This window comes from Manacus vitellinus, unplaced genomic scaffold (assembly GCF_001715985.3).
Source record: "Manacus vitellinus isolate BGI_N305 unplaced genomic scaffold, ASM171598v3 scaffold_0_pilon, whole genome shotgun sequence".
NCBI classification, from domain to species: Eukaryota; Metazoa; Chordata; class Aves; order Passeriformes; family Pipridae; genus Manacus; species Manacus vitellinus.
In genome coordinates, this window is record NW_021938789.1 from 48,273,722 (window position 1) to 48,296,331 (window position 22,610).

The window sequence follows — 22,610 nt, forward strand, 5'->3', positions numbered from 1 at the left end:
AGCGAACTAAAGAATACACAAATGAACAAGTTAAAAAAACTTGTGGACAGTTAAAGGTAAGGTAGGATAAAAGTTTTTTCATGTTTTGTCACAACAGAAATGTTACAAGCATATGCAGATGATCTACCTACACACATGAAGAAATGAAGCCTCCTAAATGTGGGACTCAATGGTTCCATTTTCCACCATAATATGTGCTTTATTTATGTACATACACAATGATGTGCTCATGACCTTTAAAGACAGCACCCAGAGTGCTCTGCAACTTCACTCTATTTTTGAACTCTTGACCTCATGCTGGTGGAAGTAGGTGTAACACAACTGTGCTTGCCTGATCAAAAAAATGCAAACTCCTTGTAACAATCCACTTTAATTCAGGGGGGATGAGATGGCCTTGTTACAAGTACATGAGATTTAATAAAATGATTTATACAGAATTTTTTTTTCTTTCTTTCAGTTATTTATTTTTGCTTGTATATATCTTAGGAAAGGCCAAGCATGAAATTGGAGCGGTAAAGCAAGACAGTATTTATTGATACGACTCTGCTCTCAGAGCTCTATAGGTGTGCAGCAAGCAAGAAGGGTAAAGGGGCTGAATTATTCATTGAACCTTTAAACAGCAACAAATAACACTTACAGTGAAGAATGCCTGTTTTGCAGCAGTAGGTGTGAGGTGTACGCATAAAAGAAAACAGATGTTACAAAACCTGTCCTGTAAGACCACTATAGAATCTTTTTCTTACTAGTAATTTTGAGGGAAAGTAATACTAGCAAGTTAATCACAGGAGGTACATAGCACTCTTTCTTTTGTTTTTAATTTTACTTAGAATAACATCTTGAATACTACATCTACTGTATCAGCTCCAAGGGAAAGAAAAATTGATAAAAATTGATAAAAGCAAAAGCTTTTCTTATCAAGCAATTACAGCACTGGAATGAAACAGCTGTTATTAGCATAAACTTAGTAAAAGGAATGAAAATACATGAACTACGTCTAAAAAAAAATGTATAAAAATAGATAACAGATATTATAACATAAGCATGCTGTTACTTTTAAGTTCCAGCTTCCATTCCTAATTCCACTTCTGTGATAAATTTCCCAGACAAATCCTTTCAGTCAAAAATTATCTTTGAGCTAAAAAATAATTATTTTCATATTTTTCAGCTATTCAAATTTTAAAAGTAATTTTTTTTCCCTGTATGTCCTCATCTGTAGCCAGATCCATATTATGGTGAGAGCCACTCAATCAACTGATAAATCTGAAATACCCTGTTGGTAAAGTCAAGTGGCTGCAAAACTTTCTAACTGCAAATGGAAAGTTCATACTACACAAGAAGATACAATATTGTTTTCAGATTCAGGTTAATTAAACCTTTGACCAAAGGTATTTACATTGCAGTTTGTATTATTTACTCTCTTTTTGACAGATCCAGAAACATTAATATTTCTCATCCTCAACTAGCTTTCAGTATCCATACTTCTGGTAGTTTGATATTTTTTATTTCATCTGCTGCAGGTCTAATCCTAACATTTTACCAGCAGATTATTGCTATGTCTTCTGAAGAACCACTTGCTGTATAATTTGGGAAAAAAAGAAAATAAAATGATATGATTAGTTCTATTTTCACGTTGTAACTCAGTGAATTAAAATATTTTTCTTTTAATTTGCACTATAGTTTGCTTTACCATACAGACTTTCCAAGTTTCCTGTCTGCTGCTAATGAACCAGAGAACAAAGAAGGAAAGAGGAAAAAGTGTGGCCAATCAGCGTCTTACCTCTAACTGCAGCCAAGAACTAATGCCCAGGGCAGGGTAAAAGACCCTGGGCAGTCATACAGGCATAGTTCCCAAATATGTTCCACCAACCTCCAGAAGAAACCATGTAGATACCTACCGTGGCTTTTCTTTGTGATTGTTCAAGAACATCATACATGAATGAGTCAGTAACTGCTGATCTTAACAAGAGCAATGAAGCAAAGCATGGGAACTTTGCTCCCTGCAGACCATATCAAAATACCACAAAGATGCATCCCTCCAAGTACACTGGCCCTGCTTGCCACTGCTGCCAGAAACCAATGCACCTGCAGCAGAAACAAACATGTGCCTTGGGCTCAGCGGCTGCAGTTCCTCATTGTGAGTGGGCACAGCAGTCTAGACATATATTTCTATCCACTGCTCCCGCTGTGGCACTACTAATCTTTCCACAGAGGATGGGCAACAAGTGCTGGTAATTTCTTATAACTGCAGCAATAACAGCAGAAGGAATAATGGTGACATTTGACATCACAGTAAGACTATTGCATCACCGATGGTGGCTTTGGGTAGAAGCAGCTTTGAGCCCTATTCTGTCACAGGCAGATAGATCCACATGGACTGAAATTCAGGAGCAATACTCATGGAGTGCAGTTTCTCACATCGTACAAATTAGATCCAATGTTGGAAAGGCATTTTAGACACATACTGCTTTCTGTTTTCCACAAAAACTTCATTAAAAACATTTCCAAAACTATCACCTGTACTTCAGCATGACACAGTTTCCCTCATGACAAACATAATTTTCTGAGTGAGTTACCATTTGTAAATAACCACTTGCTCTTCACATATGCCAGGCCCACATACCACCATAAAGTAAAAGAGTTTATAGTTTGAAGCCCTCAAAGAGTAAAACTAGATTGTGATGAATTGTCCTCTCATTTCCTAATAACATAACCTTTACCTAAAAGAGATTATCTCTCTTGTTTTGAAGTCTGTACAAAATAAATAGTGTTTCCAAAGAACGGAATAATTCAATTGCACTTCTACTTTTAATTATCTGCAGCAACTATTTATTATTTTGCTGCACTACAAAGAAGGAGAGCTAAGTATGAAATGAAAGCCAGGCAAAATAAAGCTTTTAATTTAATTCAATTCAGTGTTACTCCTTCAGCACAAGTTTTGTAAACTCCTTGATATCACTGTTAAAACAAACAGCTGGCTTTTACAGAATGATTCTGTAAATGAAAGTACTACAGATCTTGAGCAAGAGCAGAGTCGTGTTATCACAGGACTTGTGTAAGTCATGGCAAGGAACCATCATCTGAATAACTTCCAGTTTGGTAGCCAAGACAATAGAGATACAGAAGTGTAAAGCAAACCAGAGGCAAAATACTCAACGAACAGCTGATTCACCTTTGCATCCACTGTAATGGTGGATGTACTGCTCTCCTGCTTCTAGTCCTCACTAATAAATCCAGGATTGCTTTTAAAAGGACAAGCTCTTCCTAGACATTTGCCTGAACCTCAAGAGGATGATTCAGGACTTAAGAATGTTTATTACAACAACTAAGAGAACTCAAGCAGAAATTCCCAGGGAGTCAATTCTGCTTCTGCAGAAAGGTGTGAATGACCTACCACCTAGGCACACAAATCATGTCCACCATATGGGCCCTGCTACACTCTTTCAGAATAAACTGAGCCGGAACAAAACTGTAGGAAAAGGTCATGTGAAATTACTATGTAACTAAGTATCATTCTTTTCCTCTGGCTTTTCTATAATATGTTTGCACTCTGTGTAACACTTCAAACATAGGTCTGCTCTGACAGGAAGAAGTCGATCCACAATCCACATTAGATCTTATTTTGAGCCACAAGGAGAGTGCAGCCTCATTACTCTTTGCTCTCTATCACAGGGATTTTACAATTGCACCTACTCCTATCTCCAGATTAACATTTTGCACTGTATTATTAACTTCTGGCTACTGAGTGCATGTTCCCCTTTTATGTCCTTTATCCCATGTTATTGTTGTTCTGTATTTCTCTACATGGAACTGGAAATCCATCTATTCAACTTGAAGTCAAGTTTGTCTAAATCACTCCCAAGTTTATCACTTTGGCAGTTTCAGCTGAACAGAGGATTAAATCATGTTTCAAGTTCTTTCTCTTAAATCTTTAAACACATACCAAAAAAATGCTACTTAATAGCTTCCTATCAAGAACACAGTCATTTCACCTCCCTTGTATCAAACTGCATCCACTCATGTACTTTCTGGCTGCTAGTCTCTGACATGACCCTCAGTACGCTGTCACAATTTCTAACTTTGAACTTTACTTATTTAAGGCTGAATCCCAAACAGTTATTCAAATAACTTCTCCCGCTGTCGACCCAGATCTTTTAACCCAATCTTTTAACATCTCTCCACCAAGTTTACTATATAAAATCCTTCAAAACTTCAGGGAGGAAAAAGAAAGGAAATGAGGAAAAATTACATGCGGCAAACGGTTCACTGCCAGAGATGTCTATCAAAGGGATCACTCTCTAAGCTCCAGATGGCAGGTCTCCTACAGGAAGCAGCTGGTCCTTTGGCAGCATATCCTCAAAAAGTGCCAGTGGCTACGTCTGTCTGTGGTAATTCAGGGCCACCACAGGAATTTTATGCTGAAATTATTTCAGCCGTACAAGATAAGCCTTTGCTCTTCAGTGGACCAGAGATGGCAGCCAGACCCACTGTTCTATCACATACCACCCACCATGTCAGAGATGCTCTCTTCTCTGTGAGGGGGCACATGGGTGTACCACGTGCTATGAACTGCTTTAAACGTAACCACAAAGTTTGGTAAACTGGATTTATTCGTCAGGCCACCGCATGCAACTCCTTCCCTACTGCATATGTAAAACAGATAGCAAACCTACAGTAATAAGGTGTGTAAGAAAATGAACCGTAGGTCATCACTTACACACAGGGGATGACATCACGATTTCCTTACTTGCTTTTCTATTCATCCCTTACTAGAATAATTCTTATAAGTTCAATATTACTTGTTTTATTACCATTTCTAAACTTAATACATTCCATAGATAAAAAGCTAACCATAAAGAGATTTTGTTTTCAAATTTCTCTTATCTCTGATTAGCGTATTTGGTGCATAGTTCCATCTTATTCCATCCCTTACTCCACTCTACCAGTCCTCTAGAATCTCCTTAGGACAGGAGACAGATAGCTTGCTTTCAATCACACTTTTAAAGCCATAAAAGGTGTAGCTTCTCTCCCTTCTTTATAAAACTCTCCTCAACACTTTAAAGATGCTGATCAGCAACTCCTCATTACACTGTTGGTAAGAAGATCACCTAACTTCTACAAACAGCAATTAAACTCTGTGGGTGTTCAGCAACCTTGTTCTGCACCAGTGTGCAATGCGTTCACAATTCATAGCATTGATCTTCCTACATCAGCTACACCAGTCCACAGAGAATGCAATTCCTTAAAAATTAGAACACCTTCTAACTTACATAAGTACAGTAATAGCTTAGGAACCAGACAATGACACACAATGTCAAGACTTCCAGTCAGGCTGCAAAGCCTTGCTTTGCTCCACACATCAGTGGCACCAGCTGTAGCCCAATTAAACTCAACAGTGCACAGGTGTTCCTAGAAATGAGTAACAAAAGCGAACTTCCCTTTAGGGTTCTGGAAAAAAAATTAGTTTAACTTCTTTAGGCCTCCAAGAGCCAAATGGATTGAGGAAATGGGAAAGAGACAGAAAATGATATACAGAGGAATAACAATAATATGAATTACAACTTAATGTAATTCAACATATTTATACATATGCTCCCAGTTTACCTGTATAAAGCAAGACTAATGAAATATTTTAGGTCCACTTTTGTTTTAGCTCTGTGTCAAAGGAGTTCTTCTAACCTTGGAAAACAGCATGTGTAATCCAAAAGATAAAATGCAGTATTTCTTAATAACATTCTAAAGCTTTATCTTTTATCCACCATTTAAAAGCTATCTGCAGCAAACACAAATTGGGGCAAAAGTAACTCAACAACTTGTCTACAATTTTGGGCAACATTTCAGTGTGTCTGTGAACAGAATGGAATCAATTCACATAAAACAGGAAAAAGAAAACGTGACCACCTAATTTTAGAAATGTGAAAAAGCTCCCAACTACAATTTTCCAAAGAGCTAGCTGAAAGACAAAATGAAGGAAAACAATTTTATAGAAATGTATTAAAAATTCATCTTAGAATAACCTGTTTGAGATAAGAAATCCATTTTCATGTTAGAAATTAATCAAGCTGAAGATTTGGAGAGTTTCATTCACCAGTAAAACATTTTTATATTATACCAATAAACTTACTCCAATAAAATGAGCAACTGTATGTTTATTAATTAAACTACTAGAGAGGCAAGATATTACAGTAGAGTTGTCAGCATGTAGGATTCATAGATTCACATTCTCTTAATAAAAATAAGAGCACTTATACCAAGTAATTGATCTCATTTTCTTAATAGAAGTTATAAGAGAAGCTATGTGGCTGTACAGAGAGCACAAAACTCAAAAATTTAATTACACTATGAGTGGCAGCCTTTTCAATTTAAAATAGTATTTACCTTTATTGATAGGACCAGCCAATATCATAGAATATAACTGGCAGATGCTCAACTGTCTTCTAAATTATTCTAATACACTAACTGGCAGATTTTCAATTCATACAAAGATATTCATTAGTAATACTGTTAATACTTACTTGTGGAACAGAATTTTTTGGTAATTTTATAAGGTAACCATGGTCCTACAAAATGAATAGGTCAATAAAGGAAAAGCAGATGTTCAGAAACTGAAGACACCTAAAATAATAAAGGAAAATAACGCAGCTTCATTTGGTAGACCAGAGACAACATTAACTCCTAAAATAGTGATTTTAACTGTAGCATGATAATATGGAATATTTCTTATCCTGTAGCTGGGTAGATACAACCAACTCTTTAACAGATGTCAATTTTAATAGTTTTGCTCACTGACATGCTATCAGTTAAGAAAGATAAAGAGTGTATAAGCACATTGGTCTTCAATTAATTAACATAATAGTGGGAGAAGGATGCTGGCCTAAAAAGAGATTTTGCAAGCTCTAGAAGTAGTTTGGAAATGTTGTGATTCTGGACAACAGATCTTATGTATTCAGCCAAACTCTGTGATGTTTTACAGGTTTATTTTAAGTTGAAATTTAAGAATTAAATAAGGCAGGAGAAACAATACCTTGTGAACTGAAGATGGAAAATGGATCTCTGAGTCTCTGGAAATAGAGACCAGAATTTTATACCATGTTTTTGATATGCCAGTGTGCATGACTGTTTACTGACCCATGCCAACTGCCTCAAATCAAAGCACTTCCAAAGAGACAAAAAGTTCCATGGAGTCCCTGAAAAATCTATTCACATACATTCTTTTTATTTACTCTGGAGAAAAAGTCTGAGAGACAGGATTGGATCTTTCTGTGCTCAGATTACATCCCTCCTTTGTAAACAGCTGATGTGAATTGCAACACATACACAGAAAAAAACTTTTCAAAGCAATCATCATTTATAGTTTTTTCTCAAACTTCGTGCAAAAATAATGATTGCTCTTTCTCATTCTTAGTAGGATTGCAGACGATGCTTGACGACAATTCCACCTATGAACAAGTTTTGTTTCGTTGTGTTCTTTCTTTAACTGGTGTTGCATGGAAATAGAGACCTGAGCACGAAAATCTGCAGTTTGTCTGCAGGTATGACAAGACTTGGTCCATTGTATCACGTATACAGTCTAAAGGTCTGTCAAGAAGCTGGCTTTTCAAACAGCTTTTCATACCCTTGACCTGGTTCCCTGCCAAGTGCCAAATGGTAATCTTACAAACTCTGGAAAACCAGTGCTGTGAACACCTCAAAACTTCTGCCTAGGTCCAGTTTGAAAGAGAGACTTATTTTTTTGAAAGTAAAATTTCTGCTTTTCCAGGACTATTGTGCTTTCACAAAGACTCAAATGGTCAAAGGCATAGTAAATCAACCACAAAGGTGAAAGCCAAGGTGACATGATACCACAATTGTCATAAATAGTGGCAGTTTTGCTGGTCATGGTTTGGAAACACTGGTACATTGCTAACGAGATACAGCATTTTATGTCTGCTTTCAAAAGTCACTCTGAGTTAGTGGTGGAACAGTTATTTTCTAAAAACTTGCTGAATACTAGGGAATAACTGAATGAAAATAATCAAGAACTCATTACTTTCGTTCTGGGTAGCCTGTAAACCTAATAATGTGCGCTGGACAGTTCATGAAGCTGACATTTTTGGAGAAGAAAATAGAGAAGACTTTGTTCTCATAGAATCATAGAATCAGCTGGGTTGGAAGGGACCTCCGAGATCATCAAGTCCAACCCTTGATCCACTACCGCTGCGGTTACTAGACCATGGCACTCAGTGCCACATCCAGTCTCTTTTTAAAAATCTCCAGGGACGGAGAATCCACTTCCCTGGGCAGCCCATTCCAATGTCTGATCACCCTCTCTGTAAAGAAATTCTTTCTAATATCTAACCTTCTTTGCTACTTCATGAGATTTTTATAAGATGGCTGCAATCAAGCCTAGACTTGGTAGAGATCAGATTACAAACACTGGGTGCAGATGTGCCCTTTGGCATTTTCATTAAAAATAGTTTTCAATAACACTTGTGAAAATTCTGGAGAGATTACATTAGTGTGAGAAAGTACTTTCCAAAACAGCTCTAGGAAAATAAACAATAAAGAAAATAAAATAAACAATCAAGAAAAGCTACAGGTAACCTTAAGTATGTCACACTTCTTGTCAGGCAAGTATTATACTTCTAGTGATATAAGTATGCAACTTATTTAGAAGTAAGATTATACATGGCAGCAACTGTCATGTAAACACAAGTTGATTTGTGGTGTCTGGGTTGTTTTTTTTAGTCACAATCTCTGTGCAAGGGGTTGACGGGAGATAGGAAAATATAGCTCAAAACAGTTTAGTCATGACCATCTCAGACATTTAAGTGATGACATCATTCTTACTGTGCTAGAAAACATTCTCAATAAGAGAAGAAACAGAAGCAAGTTCCACCACGAAATGTAAACCTCAGGGAACAAGGGAGCCTTAACGGACTCTTAGTTCCTTCTAGAGGAAGCATAACAATGTAGTCCTTAATTTCAGAAATAACCCACTGTTTTATCCTAGTTTCATTCCACCAGTCTGGAGGCCTTTTCTATAAAGGTTAGAGATGAAACAGAAATAAAATAAAAATATAAAAATCTTTTGGATTGCAAGTATAACCAAGGGAGAACTTAATTTCAGAAAACTTTAAAAGGCATTAAAATGTTATCTTTTTTCCTCCCCTCCCTATACAACAGTAGATAATCCTCTGAATTACAAGTCACGTTTTACATATAGTCTTAAATTACATTGCTAAAATATTGATACAGTCAGACGTAGTTAATTCAAGCCAGTTTTGCTTCTCATTAAGATTTAACAGAGGCTGAAGCATTTATGGTATAATGTCATGCAGACTTTGGGAAAAAGGGAATACAGCAAGCATGAATTAGGTGAGAATACAACAGCAACCAAATTACATTAGAAATAAAGAGAATATTTGATGTGGAGAAAACAATTTTCTCTCAGGCTAATAGTAAGGGGTGGAGACAAGGCTAGCCACTCTCCTCAGAGAGCTTACATGAGAGGAAGATTTTGGTGGCCCCTTCTCATCTGACACCTTCTTCGCCCAGTGGGTGCCACTGGTGTGTATGAGAACACCTCCCTGCAAGCCACACAAGCCTTGGCACCTCTCAAGTGGCCCCACTTCAACTTCAGCCACCCATCACAGCTGTGTGGTGGGGCTTGGGCTCTAGGCTGCGCAAACAGACAATGTGGTAAATCTAATTGTACTTCTAAATCTATTGAGAAATAAAGGAGTAGTTCAAGTAACTGCATTAAAAACAGTTTACAAAGTCATCACTTTGCAGAATGGCCGTACATGCACTGTAGCTTTAGATCAATATAAGATACAACTTTATTTAATCCAGAAGAAATACCAGCATGTAGTAATTGTGACAACAATAACAAAAGCACTCTTGAGAAGTGTTGCAAAGATGTGACAAAGATGTTTCAGGCAATTTTAAGTTGTCTGTACTATCAGACACTGCAGACCAGCCAACATCAGCAAAGTACCTTTTGAGTAAGAAGTTTAATGAGGCAAAAATAAACAAAAACATTCATGTATTCAGATCTAGTCCCAAGATATTCACTGAGGCATTACTGTGATGATGGTTTTTATTTACTATCAGAAAATTGCCTAACCTGAGACTGACCAGATACAAACTTAGGCAAAAAATTCCAAGTTTTTAATTCTTAGAGAATCCAAGTACCCAATGATGAATAAAATTGCCCACAAGAAAATTATTTGTTACAAAATAACTAAGTTGGAAAATCCAAAAAATTGCAGATTAAAAAAAAAAAAGCATGTTACAACCACATTTCTACAACATTACATCTCTCAACAACAATAAAAAATAGCTATAAATATAAATCAAACACTGAACCCAGTAGATAAGAGAACCTGTGGTCCACATTGTGACCATGCTTTATTACCTCAAAATAGTTACAAAAGCATGGGAACACCAGGAAGGGGAAAAGAAACATTCTCACTAATAGTATAAGTGCAGTAAAATTATTATTAAATTCCAGAGGGAAACAGCAAATACTATCTTTACCAAGAGGCAACTGGAATCTACAGAAATTTTGTGAATTTGTTGCATTTATTTAGAAAAAAATCACACCCAAGTTTGCCTGTTATGGACGCTTACATAGAGATTGATGGTATAGAGCACATATATACTCTGGGAGATTCAGGAGCTTGTTTTAAGTGAAATGATATAGCTCCAGGAAGACAGAGGCTTTCTTTCCAGCAAAGAAGTAGTCTGCTCCCTGTCTGCAATGACAAAATCAGAATTTCCTTAATCATACACTTATCTTTCAACTATTCTGTTGCCTTTTTACCAGCAGAAAAGAAGAACACATCCTCCCTTAATATCAGACTACACCATTCATCTGAATAATAATTAAAGAGTAGATAAATGATTCCTTTTTTACTGCACATCAGAACTAGAGTTCTTAAAAATGTAAAAATCAAAGAATATAACTCATACTGGGCATATTAATTCACATTACATTTGAAGGCATTTCCAGGCCTTACAGCAGAACTTCTATGTAACTCTCCAATCTGTTTTGCAAAAGGAGTTTGATGTCATATCTCCAGCATTTCTGAGTGTGACAGCATTGCACAGCTCTACAGAGGCTAAGTGAACTAGAGACTAAAATTCTGCAAACCTTCCTTGAGCAAATAGCTATGTTGCAGCTACGGTTTAACTGTGATGAGGTAAGGAAAATTTTATGGTGACACAGGACTTTTCACTCATGCTCTTACTTCTGACAGAGTGTATAAATAGTAAATAAATCACAGGTCTCTATTATTTATCATGCAGCAACCTGGAACTTCTTTCTGACGTCAACAGAAAAGTAACTAAAATATTCACAAGTGCCCTAGTTTTCAATATTCACTACAAATGTAGTGAATAACTACACCTGCAACCAAGCTCTGCTGGTTTTGCACAGAAGTCTTAGCTGGTGGATGGTTCCCTCAGAGAGGAGCAAGGCACCATCAGAGGAAGGGTGGTCTCTACAAAAGCACTACTGCACAGCTGTTTTGTAGTTCCTCTAGGTAGTATGACACTGTCATGGGGCTAACCTTTCTGCAAACCTTCAAGATGGTATTTTGGAAATCAAAATAAAACAGAGCACTTTCACTGCCACTAGAATTTCCATTTTTATCAAAATATAAATGGTAGTATGTTTGGAAGTTGAGGTCCAGCCTCATCAAGAAATGTGCAAACATGTTTCCCATTGCATGCTAAGCAGTATGTACCTATGCACACAGTAAAGGAAGAGTTGTCTAAACCTTACAGTACATTCCTTACTTGTGTCTAAAACTGTGGCTGTGTAATGAGATAGGCAAATTCAGTGGAGATTCTGAAGTATATACAGCTCTATAATTGAATAAAATACTCCCCAAAGTTAAGGCATTATTCAAAATTAAGTTTTCTGATTGACTGAACACCTTATACGGCTTCTTTGAGAACGTGGCATAAGACATTTTGAGACAAAACTAGGAGGCAGTATCAGTTTTTTTCCTACTTAGTTACAGACCAGAAAACTAACTAACCTTCCCAACTGTGTGAGAGAATTCTGAGAGAGAGAATTCTGCTAAATTGGAATGAGACTCAGATACTTACATGTAAAGTGAATACAGAAGCTTGAAGATAACAGTAAAGCATTTCTTTGGATAATTCTATGTTAAGGCTACAAGTGTCATCACCAGGACAATGCTGAAAGGTCCAGTAAATGGCTACTAGATACACTAGTGAAATTAATGAGAAAAAATGATGGTATCACTGTCAAAATAGACTGCTACTACTTAGATGTAATTAATTGAAAAATTCAAAGAACATATTCTTCAGACTTATGGGACAGACTCATTAAAAAGTTGTGAACAACATGTCAAATTAGACAACAGAAACGACATTAAAATACTGAAAATACCACGTTTGTGGGTTTTAAGAAAAGAAACTATCATTGGGTTAATATTCAGAACTGCATATTCCTTTCACAGCTTCTTTGTGTAGTGGTTCAGACTACCACTTGTTAGGTGGGAGGACAGATCCTAATTTGATTATTATCACTATTACCACTGTTATTATTATTAAATCAAACCTTGCTTTTACAGATTATCCAATTGTAGCAAAAGAAGCAACATCTCATATCTGAATAAATGGAAGACATCTATTTGTAGCTGATGGACAATGAAGTAGAAGGAAAGGAGTAAATTAAAGTTTGAAGTTTTTGCATATCCTACTAAATGAAAATGACAAAATACTACTGAAAAAGTGTCTTCCATAAAGAGTATAACTTATTTTTTAAAAAAGTGGAGATTAAAAAAATGTATTATGAGAGGTCATTTATTCTATTTCAGCCATTGCAGAAGAGGCTTATTCTTTTATCTTGGTTATCCACTTCTAACCAAATGGGTGGTGTAAGCTTGGTGCTACCTGCAAGTCCCATTCTTAAACCTTCCCTTTTTTTTGGTCCCTGGACAAACTGACTGAAGGTCTATCACTGTTCTTAATCATGATGACTCCCAGATGGGAGTCATTCCATGAGGACTGCACATTTGGTAAACACCTCACATGGGTCCAAGACCATACTTCAAGTGGAATGCACAACACAGAAGGAAAGGCAGCTTTAATGTCTTTATGCTGGCTTTATGGCAGTTAAGAACAGGCCATGCCTGAACCCCCATAAGTCTTCCCAGGTAAAACTAACCTATCAAGACTATTTGAGCCAAACAATGAGTCTATATTGGATTGGTACTTTACTTGACATGACTGCAACATTTCTGGTTTGCATACTAAGAGGACCACACAGAGTTACAGCTCTTCTATCTAAAAGCCCATAGTTTTGGTTCTGCTTGGGCAGAGACATTTAGGTCCAGGCATCGTTCACTTTACAAAAGAAATTTTTCTTCACTGGTCACTACTGCTCCCAAAACAACGAATTTTCTGTCTTCCATAGACAAGGAACTGCAAATGAAGAATGACTCACCATTCAGTTCCCCCCAAAGGATTTAGTGTGATGAGACATGTAGAGGCACTAATAGACTGTGAAAGAAGCGTGGGCTAAACTAATTGAGTAGTATCGATCCACTAGTGCCAGGGAGATTATCATGAGCATCTACTTGCCCAGATGCTAAGTCCTCACAATATGGGAGATTTGAGATGAAGGGAATGAATTGGGAAAAAATTCAACCCTCCAACTGACTCTCAGCTGTGCATTTAGCAACTCTGTTGCCATAATACTTAACACACACACGGCATAGCCTGATTTATCTTCAGAGCTTCACAAATATTAGCTAATTAATCTTTCACCATTGCAGTTTCACTCCACAGCACATCTTAATTTTTCTTTATAATTGAAGCTAAAGATTTAAACTGGCAAAGAGCTATGCACTATTTCTAAGGAGAAAGCTCCATGATCTCATCCTACTTAATTTTTCACAGCAAAAAACTTTAAAAAAATGGATAGAGAAAATATACATATTTATAGAATAAACTACAATCATTTTTCTGATTACTATTTAGAATAAAATGCATGTTGACAGTCATAACAGTCAGTAATCCTGTTTTACTAGAAGTTTAATGAGGGATTTGTGGTTGAAGTCCATACTTTTGTATTGAAGCTGGCTGAAGTGCTAAAATGTCAAGCACTGACAGATTACTGTCTAATTACAGACTATAAACAACTTTATATGGCTACAAAATTATTCCCCTAGGTCTTCACAGTGTTGCCATCAAGACTAATTTCAAGGAGATGCTTAACTTGTGCACTATATTTGATGTAAAATTTTCTTGTTGGACGTTTTGGCATTAGAGCCAAATTTCTGGATGAAATTTTTCCAGCTATCTTTGTAACAAAAAGCTTTGTCTCTTGCCTCTGAAAATCATTTATTCATTTATTTTTATTTCTAGAACTTACTTGCTATTGAAGCTGAAAATTGCCTCAAGAGACATGGCAGTTTTGTGAGCACGTAAATGTTAGCTCAAGACAAGAAATAAACAATTCACTGCATCTCAGTTGAGAAGGGGTTGAAAGTTTAGCACGTATGCTCAGTGTGTCACTTCTTACTCAGAGCATTCAAAAACATAACATACCTATAATTATTTACAAAATCATTTATCCCTTTAAGGGTGAGAAACCCTTTTGAGCTCTTTTCAAATCACACACAACCTCCACCTCTTTCACTATACAGCAAATGGAGAAGGTGAAGTTTGAACTGTGTAAAACTATGATTTTTCCCTCCAGCTGATGCAAAATAGGAAAGAAATAAGTAGAAAGAGCCAACAGTGAGAGCAAGGCATGAGGAATCTGTCTTTACTGAAGAAAGGGAAAAAGGTAGATGTTTGTTTCCAATGGCTTGATTTTGGAACTATCTTATGAAATCTTTGCCCATGGCTTTAGATTATCTGACTTTGTGGAAAATCTAAACGACAAAACAGACAAGCACAAGTTTCATTTGGATCAAAATTAATAGAGGATTAGTGTGCCATCAAGCTTTGCAAAACTAAATTGCTCCCCAGAATGCTAAAACCAGATTTTAATAATAAAATACTTTATTATTCACACATATTTTAATAAAATTGTAAGTTATTAATACAATTGATATGACTTCTACTAATGTCTTACAATTTTTATTAAATTGGAACATGAATCTAAGTGAAAAATGACACACTGTAGTGTATCAGTCTTTAAGGACACTTCTTCACCTGATTTACACTGATTCCCTGTTTATTAACACCTCTGCTATTTAATTCTTAATGTCTTATTAAACAGCTTATCTCATTGCCTAAGCTTATCACACACATTTTACACCACCACACTGAGAGGTCAATTAAAGTTTTTGTTAAAATGATACAAGAATAGAGTACATTATATACTTAGTGTGTACTTTAAAAGCCAGTCTCAGGTTTGTTTGATTATTTTGTAGTTTATGCAAATAAGCCATTAAGCTCCCAAGAAAAATTTCACATTTCCCAACCCATTTTCAACTCATTTTTTTTAATATGAAAGCGTAAACCTAATTGGAGAAGTGTATGGCTTTGGTACCATTGCTGTGTATAATCCATTTCCTTCATAGTGGAAGTGATTCTTAACCATTTTTCTAATAAATAGCCTATTGTATTTATTGCATATTACATTTTTGTTTGTACCTCACCATATTTTGCTTCACATTAAAATAATAATATTTTCACTGCTCTTTTAAGAGCTCAGTACATTTTCTTAAGAACTTGGCTGACTGAACAGCTTTAAAAATGCTGAATATTTGAAACAACATTTCCATTGCATTCTCTACTGCTGACTGTCCCGTAAATCTACAGCTTTTACCAAAAAATTGCTCAGTTCAATAAATCTTTAAAAATATATCATTACATTTGCCCCTCCCAAAAAACTGCATTACAATTCTGATTAAAAAAAACCAAACCCACAACTGGTCTTGGCTATCAAGCCCAATAAGAGATATCCATGGGGTAGTAGCACTGGTACTTGCAGTGGTCTCAGAACACTCTATTCCCATCTTATTCAGCATGTTTTAATCTTGGCAGTTTGGCTGAACTCACATTTAGACCTAAATCACGTACTTCCATGGTCCCTTGCACAATCTTTTTCTAAGTCTGTATAAGCATATTAAAGGAAGGTGCTTTTTTCCCCCTCGGAAGATGTAAAATCACATTGGTGTTGTGACTGACAATGAAGCTGCTTAAACAGGTTTCCCATCTGTCTGTCCCTTGACTGCTCATTCCTGTCTTCAGGAGTGTCAAAATCTCTCTCTACCTGTGGTGTGCTGTTATAATTTATGGCACAGCTGCTCAGTAAACTAAATCCCTAATTTGCTGTTGATTAAAAATAAACTTGAAATTTATTTAAAAATTAACCCACTCATTCTGTGTTGTTTCTGTGAAACAGAAAACAGGTATGCAAAATGATCCCAGAAAACATTGCGTAGGCACGTTTGACAGTTTTTGTATTAAAACAAATAAGCTTCTGACTACCATTTTCCACAACAGTCATTGAGAAATGTGTGACTATCATTTACCATTACTTGCATGTTCTATTGAAAGATTTTGTACAGATAACACTTCATATTTAAAATTTCCTTCATTAGTCAGAGAGGGCAGAGAAGCATTATTGCAAACAACTGAAGTATTTTGAAGCTAAGTTGTACAACTATTTAAATGCCATAGTTCTCCTTCTCCTGGGAGTAGAAATGTGAATGTATTGGTTTTGTTCATCCTACACTGGAAATATACAAAAACAATCTGAAAGCATACCATTATCACAGATGATAATATTATCACAAGTTCCGATTACATTCTGAGTTTTACTTTTTTATGTGAATGCTTTAGTTTAGCATGACTACAGTTTCTGGGCCTCCAACATTTGGAATAAAATATGCACTTGTAAGCTTGAGTGCTTTCTTTTTCTCCTCTATTGCCCTCATCGGCTTCACAACTTTTCCAGTTTTCCCTTTCTGCTTATAGATATTTCCTTGACAGGAGCTAATAAATCACTGCCCCTTAAACATGCTGCTGAGGTTTCCATAAAGCTGGAGCTTTCTAAATTAGTATATAAATACACATATCATCTTTATGTTGCTGATTCAGGACTGCAACTTTTGCACCTATTAGGGGTACCCCATGGCATGGCATCTTCCCTCGCAAGGGAGAAGGCCCCATCAGATTTTGGAGAGAAAGGTAGAAGCCTCTCACTCTTGGTGCAAAACAGGAGGAGAAGGGGAAGGTAGACACTTAGGGGATAATTTTTTAAACAATATTGTTTCCATGTCCTTCTCAGCTTCATGACCAAAGTCATTTATCTCCAAGCTCCTACTAAGAGGCCCTGGTACTGGCAGAGGATGAGGAAAAGCAGAACACTCGCCGCTCATCCTGGTGATGCTGCGCCACTATGAAAGGGGAGGTTTATGGAGGCAGAAAGAACACAAACGGTATAGAGTATAATTTGGGATCTTTGAGATGAGGGCACTCAGTAGACATTACTCCTAAACTGGCATCACAAGGACCAGCAATTGACTAAAACAAGAAACCACATTTAAAGTGAAGCTGGTCACCAGAGGCATATGCAACTGAGGAGAGAAGAGAAGCAGAACAACTGGAAGGGGAAAAAGAGCAGAAGTTTGAATAACAGTACAGGTGTTGAGATCTTGATTCTACCTAAAATCCTCCTTAAATTATGACAACTGTGACTTAATGGCAACTTTCATTTTGCCTCTCATGGTTCCAATCTCTTTACGTCCTATGCAGGTCAGCTGGATTCCCACTAAGAACTTTTTCTCCATCATGGTTGTTCTCTGTCATATTCCTCAGTTAACCTCTGTACTTTTTCTCAATTACGTTTGACTACATTGAACTGTTACATCTCTCACTGATTTCTCATCCACTTGTTATTTATTTGAAGCAAGGGCTATACCTCTGAGCAGACATATGTCTCCATTATGTTATTTCTATATGTGGTTTTTATGTATATGTGGTGAAAATGAGAAGGCTTGGTTAGACAAGATAGCAGAAGCACATGTTTTCCTGGATGAAGTATCTGAAACAAAAAATAAATAAATTATGTGTAAGAAAGGAAATGAAATTAAACAAAAGAAACCAAAATAAGAAAGAATTTTGGAAAGCCCCAAATATAGACAGTTTTAAAGGACCCTCAGCAGTATGTGAATATTCTGAGTGGGAGCATGGGAGAAGGACATCTTCCTGGAATAAATTTTTTTAAACTCCCTCATACCCTCCTCCAGGTAACATCCTGAAATTACAAGCCACAAACACCTGTGGCAGTATTTTAACTTAAAATGCTAATTATTACTGAAAGTCAGAATGTCCTGCTGAGAAGCAGGAGACCCGGGGCCTTGGACACAGATATCCTTGCCCATACTTCAAGACTTCCTGCGGTGCCATGCATGTGGATCTGTTCTCCTCCAGTGAACAAAAATCTCTATGGCTAATTAGCAGTATGCATAAATAACTTCTGTGGGAGAGACACATTTTGGAAGTAGTAATTGGCACGCTGTCTAGCTTTGATTTGCAGTTATATTGCATGACCGACATACGGCTGGAAAGAAGAAAACATTCATTGCCTCAGCCTACTGTAGTATCTACTTAAATCGCTTAGATGAGTGGAAATGGAAATAAGTGATTATTCCAATTATCAAAGGCCCACAGGAATACGTTGAGCCATGAGAAATTTACCCTCACTTAATAAAGTGCTTAAAATTAGCACTGAAAAAACAGCATGAGAGTCAAAAGCTGTATGAAGTTCAGCTGACCTCACTGCAGCAGCACAGGGCAGCAGCATGTACTGAGCTATCGGGGACACAGTCACGTTCCCAGTCTGTGCTGAAAATCACCAACTGATATCTCTAAAGGACTCTGACTAGACTAGAAGACAACAAGAATGACTTTTAAATTGAGTTTGAATATCATGTATCTATTTAGATTTACTGAAACATGCTGCCCTTTGTTTCTATCCTCTGGCATTTGTCCATTAAAGCGGTGTGCCAAAAGGGAATTGTTTCATTAAAATCTGAAACAGAAGAGATCAATGCTTTAAGTTACAAAAATTTGTCTTCTTAAAAGATACTACTTGTTAATAGAGAACATCCGACCACCATGATTCAGTGTCTGCACTTAATTCCATCAAGCATTCATATTCCCTGTGCTTTTCAAATGCACCCACAAGCACATTTCAGGGAAACTAATAGTATTTTCTTTATAAAATAAAATTACAGATAGATTTGATTTCTTGGTTTTCTACAAAATTATAACAGTGTAGAATTTCAGCTGCTTCATGAGCGGAACTACAGAGATTTCCTTTAGCTTTAGTTTTTGGGGGCTTGGGTTTTTTTTTTAGAATTTAATATGTTCTTCATAAATCCAAAACAGCCTCATAAAAATATCCTCCAGCAGATTTTTAATGATCTGGGTGAAAGAATACTTTGAAATCTCACGATTTCATGACAGAATAACATCTGTATGTAACCTGAAATATCAACTATTTACTGTTTAATGAAAAAATACAGAATTAATTATATGTCATTCCATTCTCACGGAAAAAATGTTATTCTTTACGTTATATTATATGCCTCAGAAACTAAACAAAAAATGATAAAAATATAAAGTATTTAAACACCAATAGCCATATCCATACAATCTCATTGAGGTAGTTCAAACTGCCAAGATGTGCCCAAGAAAAAAGGGATTTACAAGTGAAAATATGCAGAACAAAAAAATTCAGTAGCACAGGTCAGATACAAACAGTATTCCTTGCATAGCCTCATTTAGTACTGATTACATCTAAAAGTGCTAGCCTATTCTGTGCAATCATTTAAGGGATATTTGTGATGAATAATATAATACAAACTAATGTAATCACAGAAGGCTTAGTTTACCAGGATTGGAATTTAAATATCAGTAGCTAAATACAACTTTTCTTTTTCTCAACTTATTGCAAATTCATGATCAATACACTATAATAACACTTTTGTGTAAATTGCCCTACTTTCTTACTAGTGACATATAAAGCAGAAAATAGGCAGAATTATTTGGTAGATTTTGTTAGCACTGTTGTAAGCAGTGCTACAAGATGATGCTTTGCTGTTTGTTCTCAGACTCTTCCCAGAAGCAAAATACAGACTTGTGTATTTCATTCAGATCCTGTTCTCCTTCTCCCTTATCATATATCTTCACTTTCCAAATGATTTTCAATGACTACAATTTACTGAACTTTGACCATCAGACTAAGGTTATGCCAAAAAACATATGAAAAGAGCTGCTGGAATAGATAGTCCTCATAAATCAAAAGAGGAGCTGTTTGAGCTCCAGGAGTGATCTTGAGACTGCAAAACTCTAGTAAAACTGAAATATTTAAATTCACAAACAGATAAATATTATTTTAAGCACATTAAAGGTATACCATGTGCTTCTGTGACTCCAAAATACTGTTTATAATGTAGAATTGTCTCTACTAATATAAATCCAAGCCTACCAGTGGGATTAGACTCACTTATACAACTATTCATCCATCTATTACATGTATTTCTAGTTATCTCAATGCTTCCAGTTCTTCCTTTTCTAGGAAGCTCACTATTCAAAACAAATTAATTTTTAATTATTTTAAATCAAATTACATTTGTGCTTTTGCAAAATGTGATTCCACAGCAGGTACCATAACAAAGCTATTACCCCACGTGATTATCATAACCAAACCCTGATCCTTATCCATTGGTTTAGCTGAGTAAATGAATAGATAATTTTATATCCCACATAATTTACCTTAATCATAAGTAAGGAAAATCCATTAAGGTAATGTAATTATACAGGTTGGGACATAGCATGGAAGCAATGATAGTTCATTTAGGTTTGACCTTGCAATAATGTATATACCTTGCAGCTTGAATGCTACGAAGCTGCAGCTTGCAGCTATTTAGGACCACATCATATTAATGCCAATACACATCCTGAATACCTCTATGTAAGCCTGTGAATGGGGTACTGAGATGAATTTTAGCAGCTCTAAATGTTGTTATCACCCAATACAAGAAAAAGCTGTACACATAAATCCAACTATTTCAGAGCATTACTTCAAAAAGAAGTACTTGCCACTTCCCTTTTTTCAATTCCTAATATTTATTACAATTTTACAGTCTGAAGTTGGGGGGACAAAAAAAAACAACTAGTGTCCTAGGAAAAGAGGTTCTGATAAGTTAATTATGTTTACATGGGAAAATGATTATGCTGTTAAAGTTGTTGCAGAGACACCAGAGTTAAAAAGCTGAGATATGACCAAAGAGCCTTGTAATAGTCAACATGTAATTTTCAAGAGTTTTTTTCTCAATCAGAAAAACTTATACCTCTATGTTCACTGCAGGTTAGAGAGTCATAAGGACTGTAAGTTGACCCAAAACAAATATTGAATAGAAAGGACTAGCATTACAAATGGTATGAGATGTGTCACCAACAGAAGCAATTGGATTATATTAATTTTTCCTAGCTTTGGATTTGTTAACTTGTGTTTAGAAAGAATTCTTATTATTTCTTGTAAGAAGAACGCTTAGAAAGACTTGATTCATGTTTAACATATCGACATATAATAAATGTGCATAAGCTCATGAACACACATTAATTACATTTATTTTTATTCAGGAAAAAATGGTCGTAAGACATGGTTTTTCCACTGTCACTAAGAACAGTTTCTTGCAACAGCTCTTTAATGAAATTTTCTTCTGCCAAGTGCAAAAGTAATCAAGCTACAAGGCAGTGATGTTCAGAAACATCATTAGAAAGTTATAAAAATTTGCATGTAAATGAGCATCTTAAGGATCTTGCTACTTTCTCAAAAAAAAAAAAAAAATCAGCTACCATATAGCAATCTGCATATAACGTGTTTCTAAAAGCCAGATAAACACTGATGAATGACAGTTTAGATATAGAATTAGGACAATAAGGATTGACTAATTTATTCATCGGTGTTTACCATTACAGAGGTCAAAACTACAGCTAAGTATCAAGCTTTTAACATAAACCAATTACAATCAGAATGAAAACTAACTGAACGATGCAGCTCTGGGATTTTACAAAAATGAAGCTTCATAGCAGATGTTAATACACTAAAAAGATCACAGATCCATAGGCTGTGACCTATGGGCAATCAAAAACTTGCATGGTACTGCATAGCTTTTTAGACCTTAAGAAAGGCAGTACCTCCTTGACACAGAACATTAATTTTTTTTCTTAAAAGACATTAATTTTAAAAATCACTTTCCCTCAGAAATGTTATTTCATATATAACAGGAAAGGAAGAGAGGATAAAAGAGGTTAATGTAAGAGAAATCTGCTATGCACAACACTGGATAGGTTTGAAAACACACATATATGTTTTCAGACATGTGACACCGTACCTGGTGATGTGGGGAATTGCCTTCACACGGTGGTAACGATTACACAGACTGTAATCAAGAATGCAATGCGTGACAATGGATGGATGGAAGGTAAAAGAAAGAAAAAAAAGAGAGAAGGAATGAGAATGATATTAAAACACAGGTAACAAAAAATGAACAACTAGAAAACTTCATGGGCATACTGAAGAATTAAGTGCCCTCTCCAACTCACCTCTGAGATCTCTA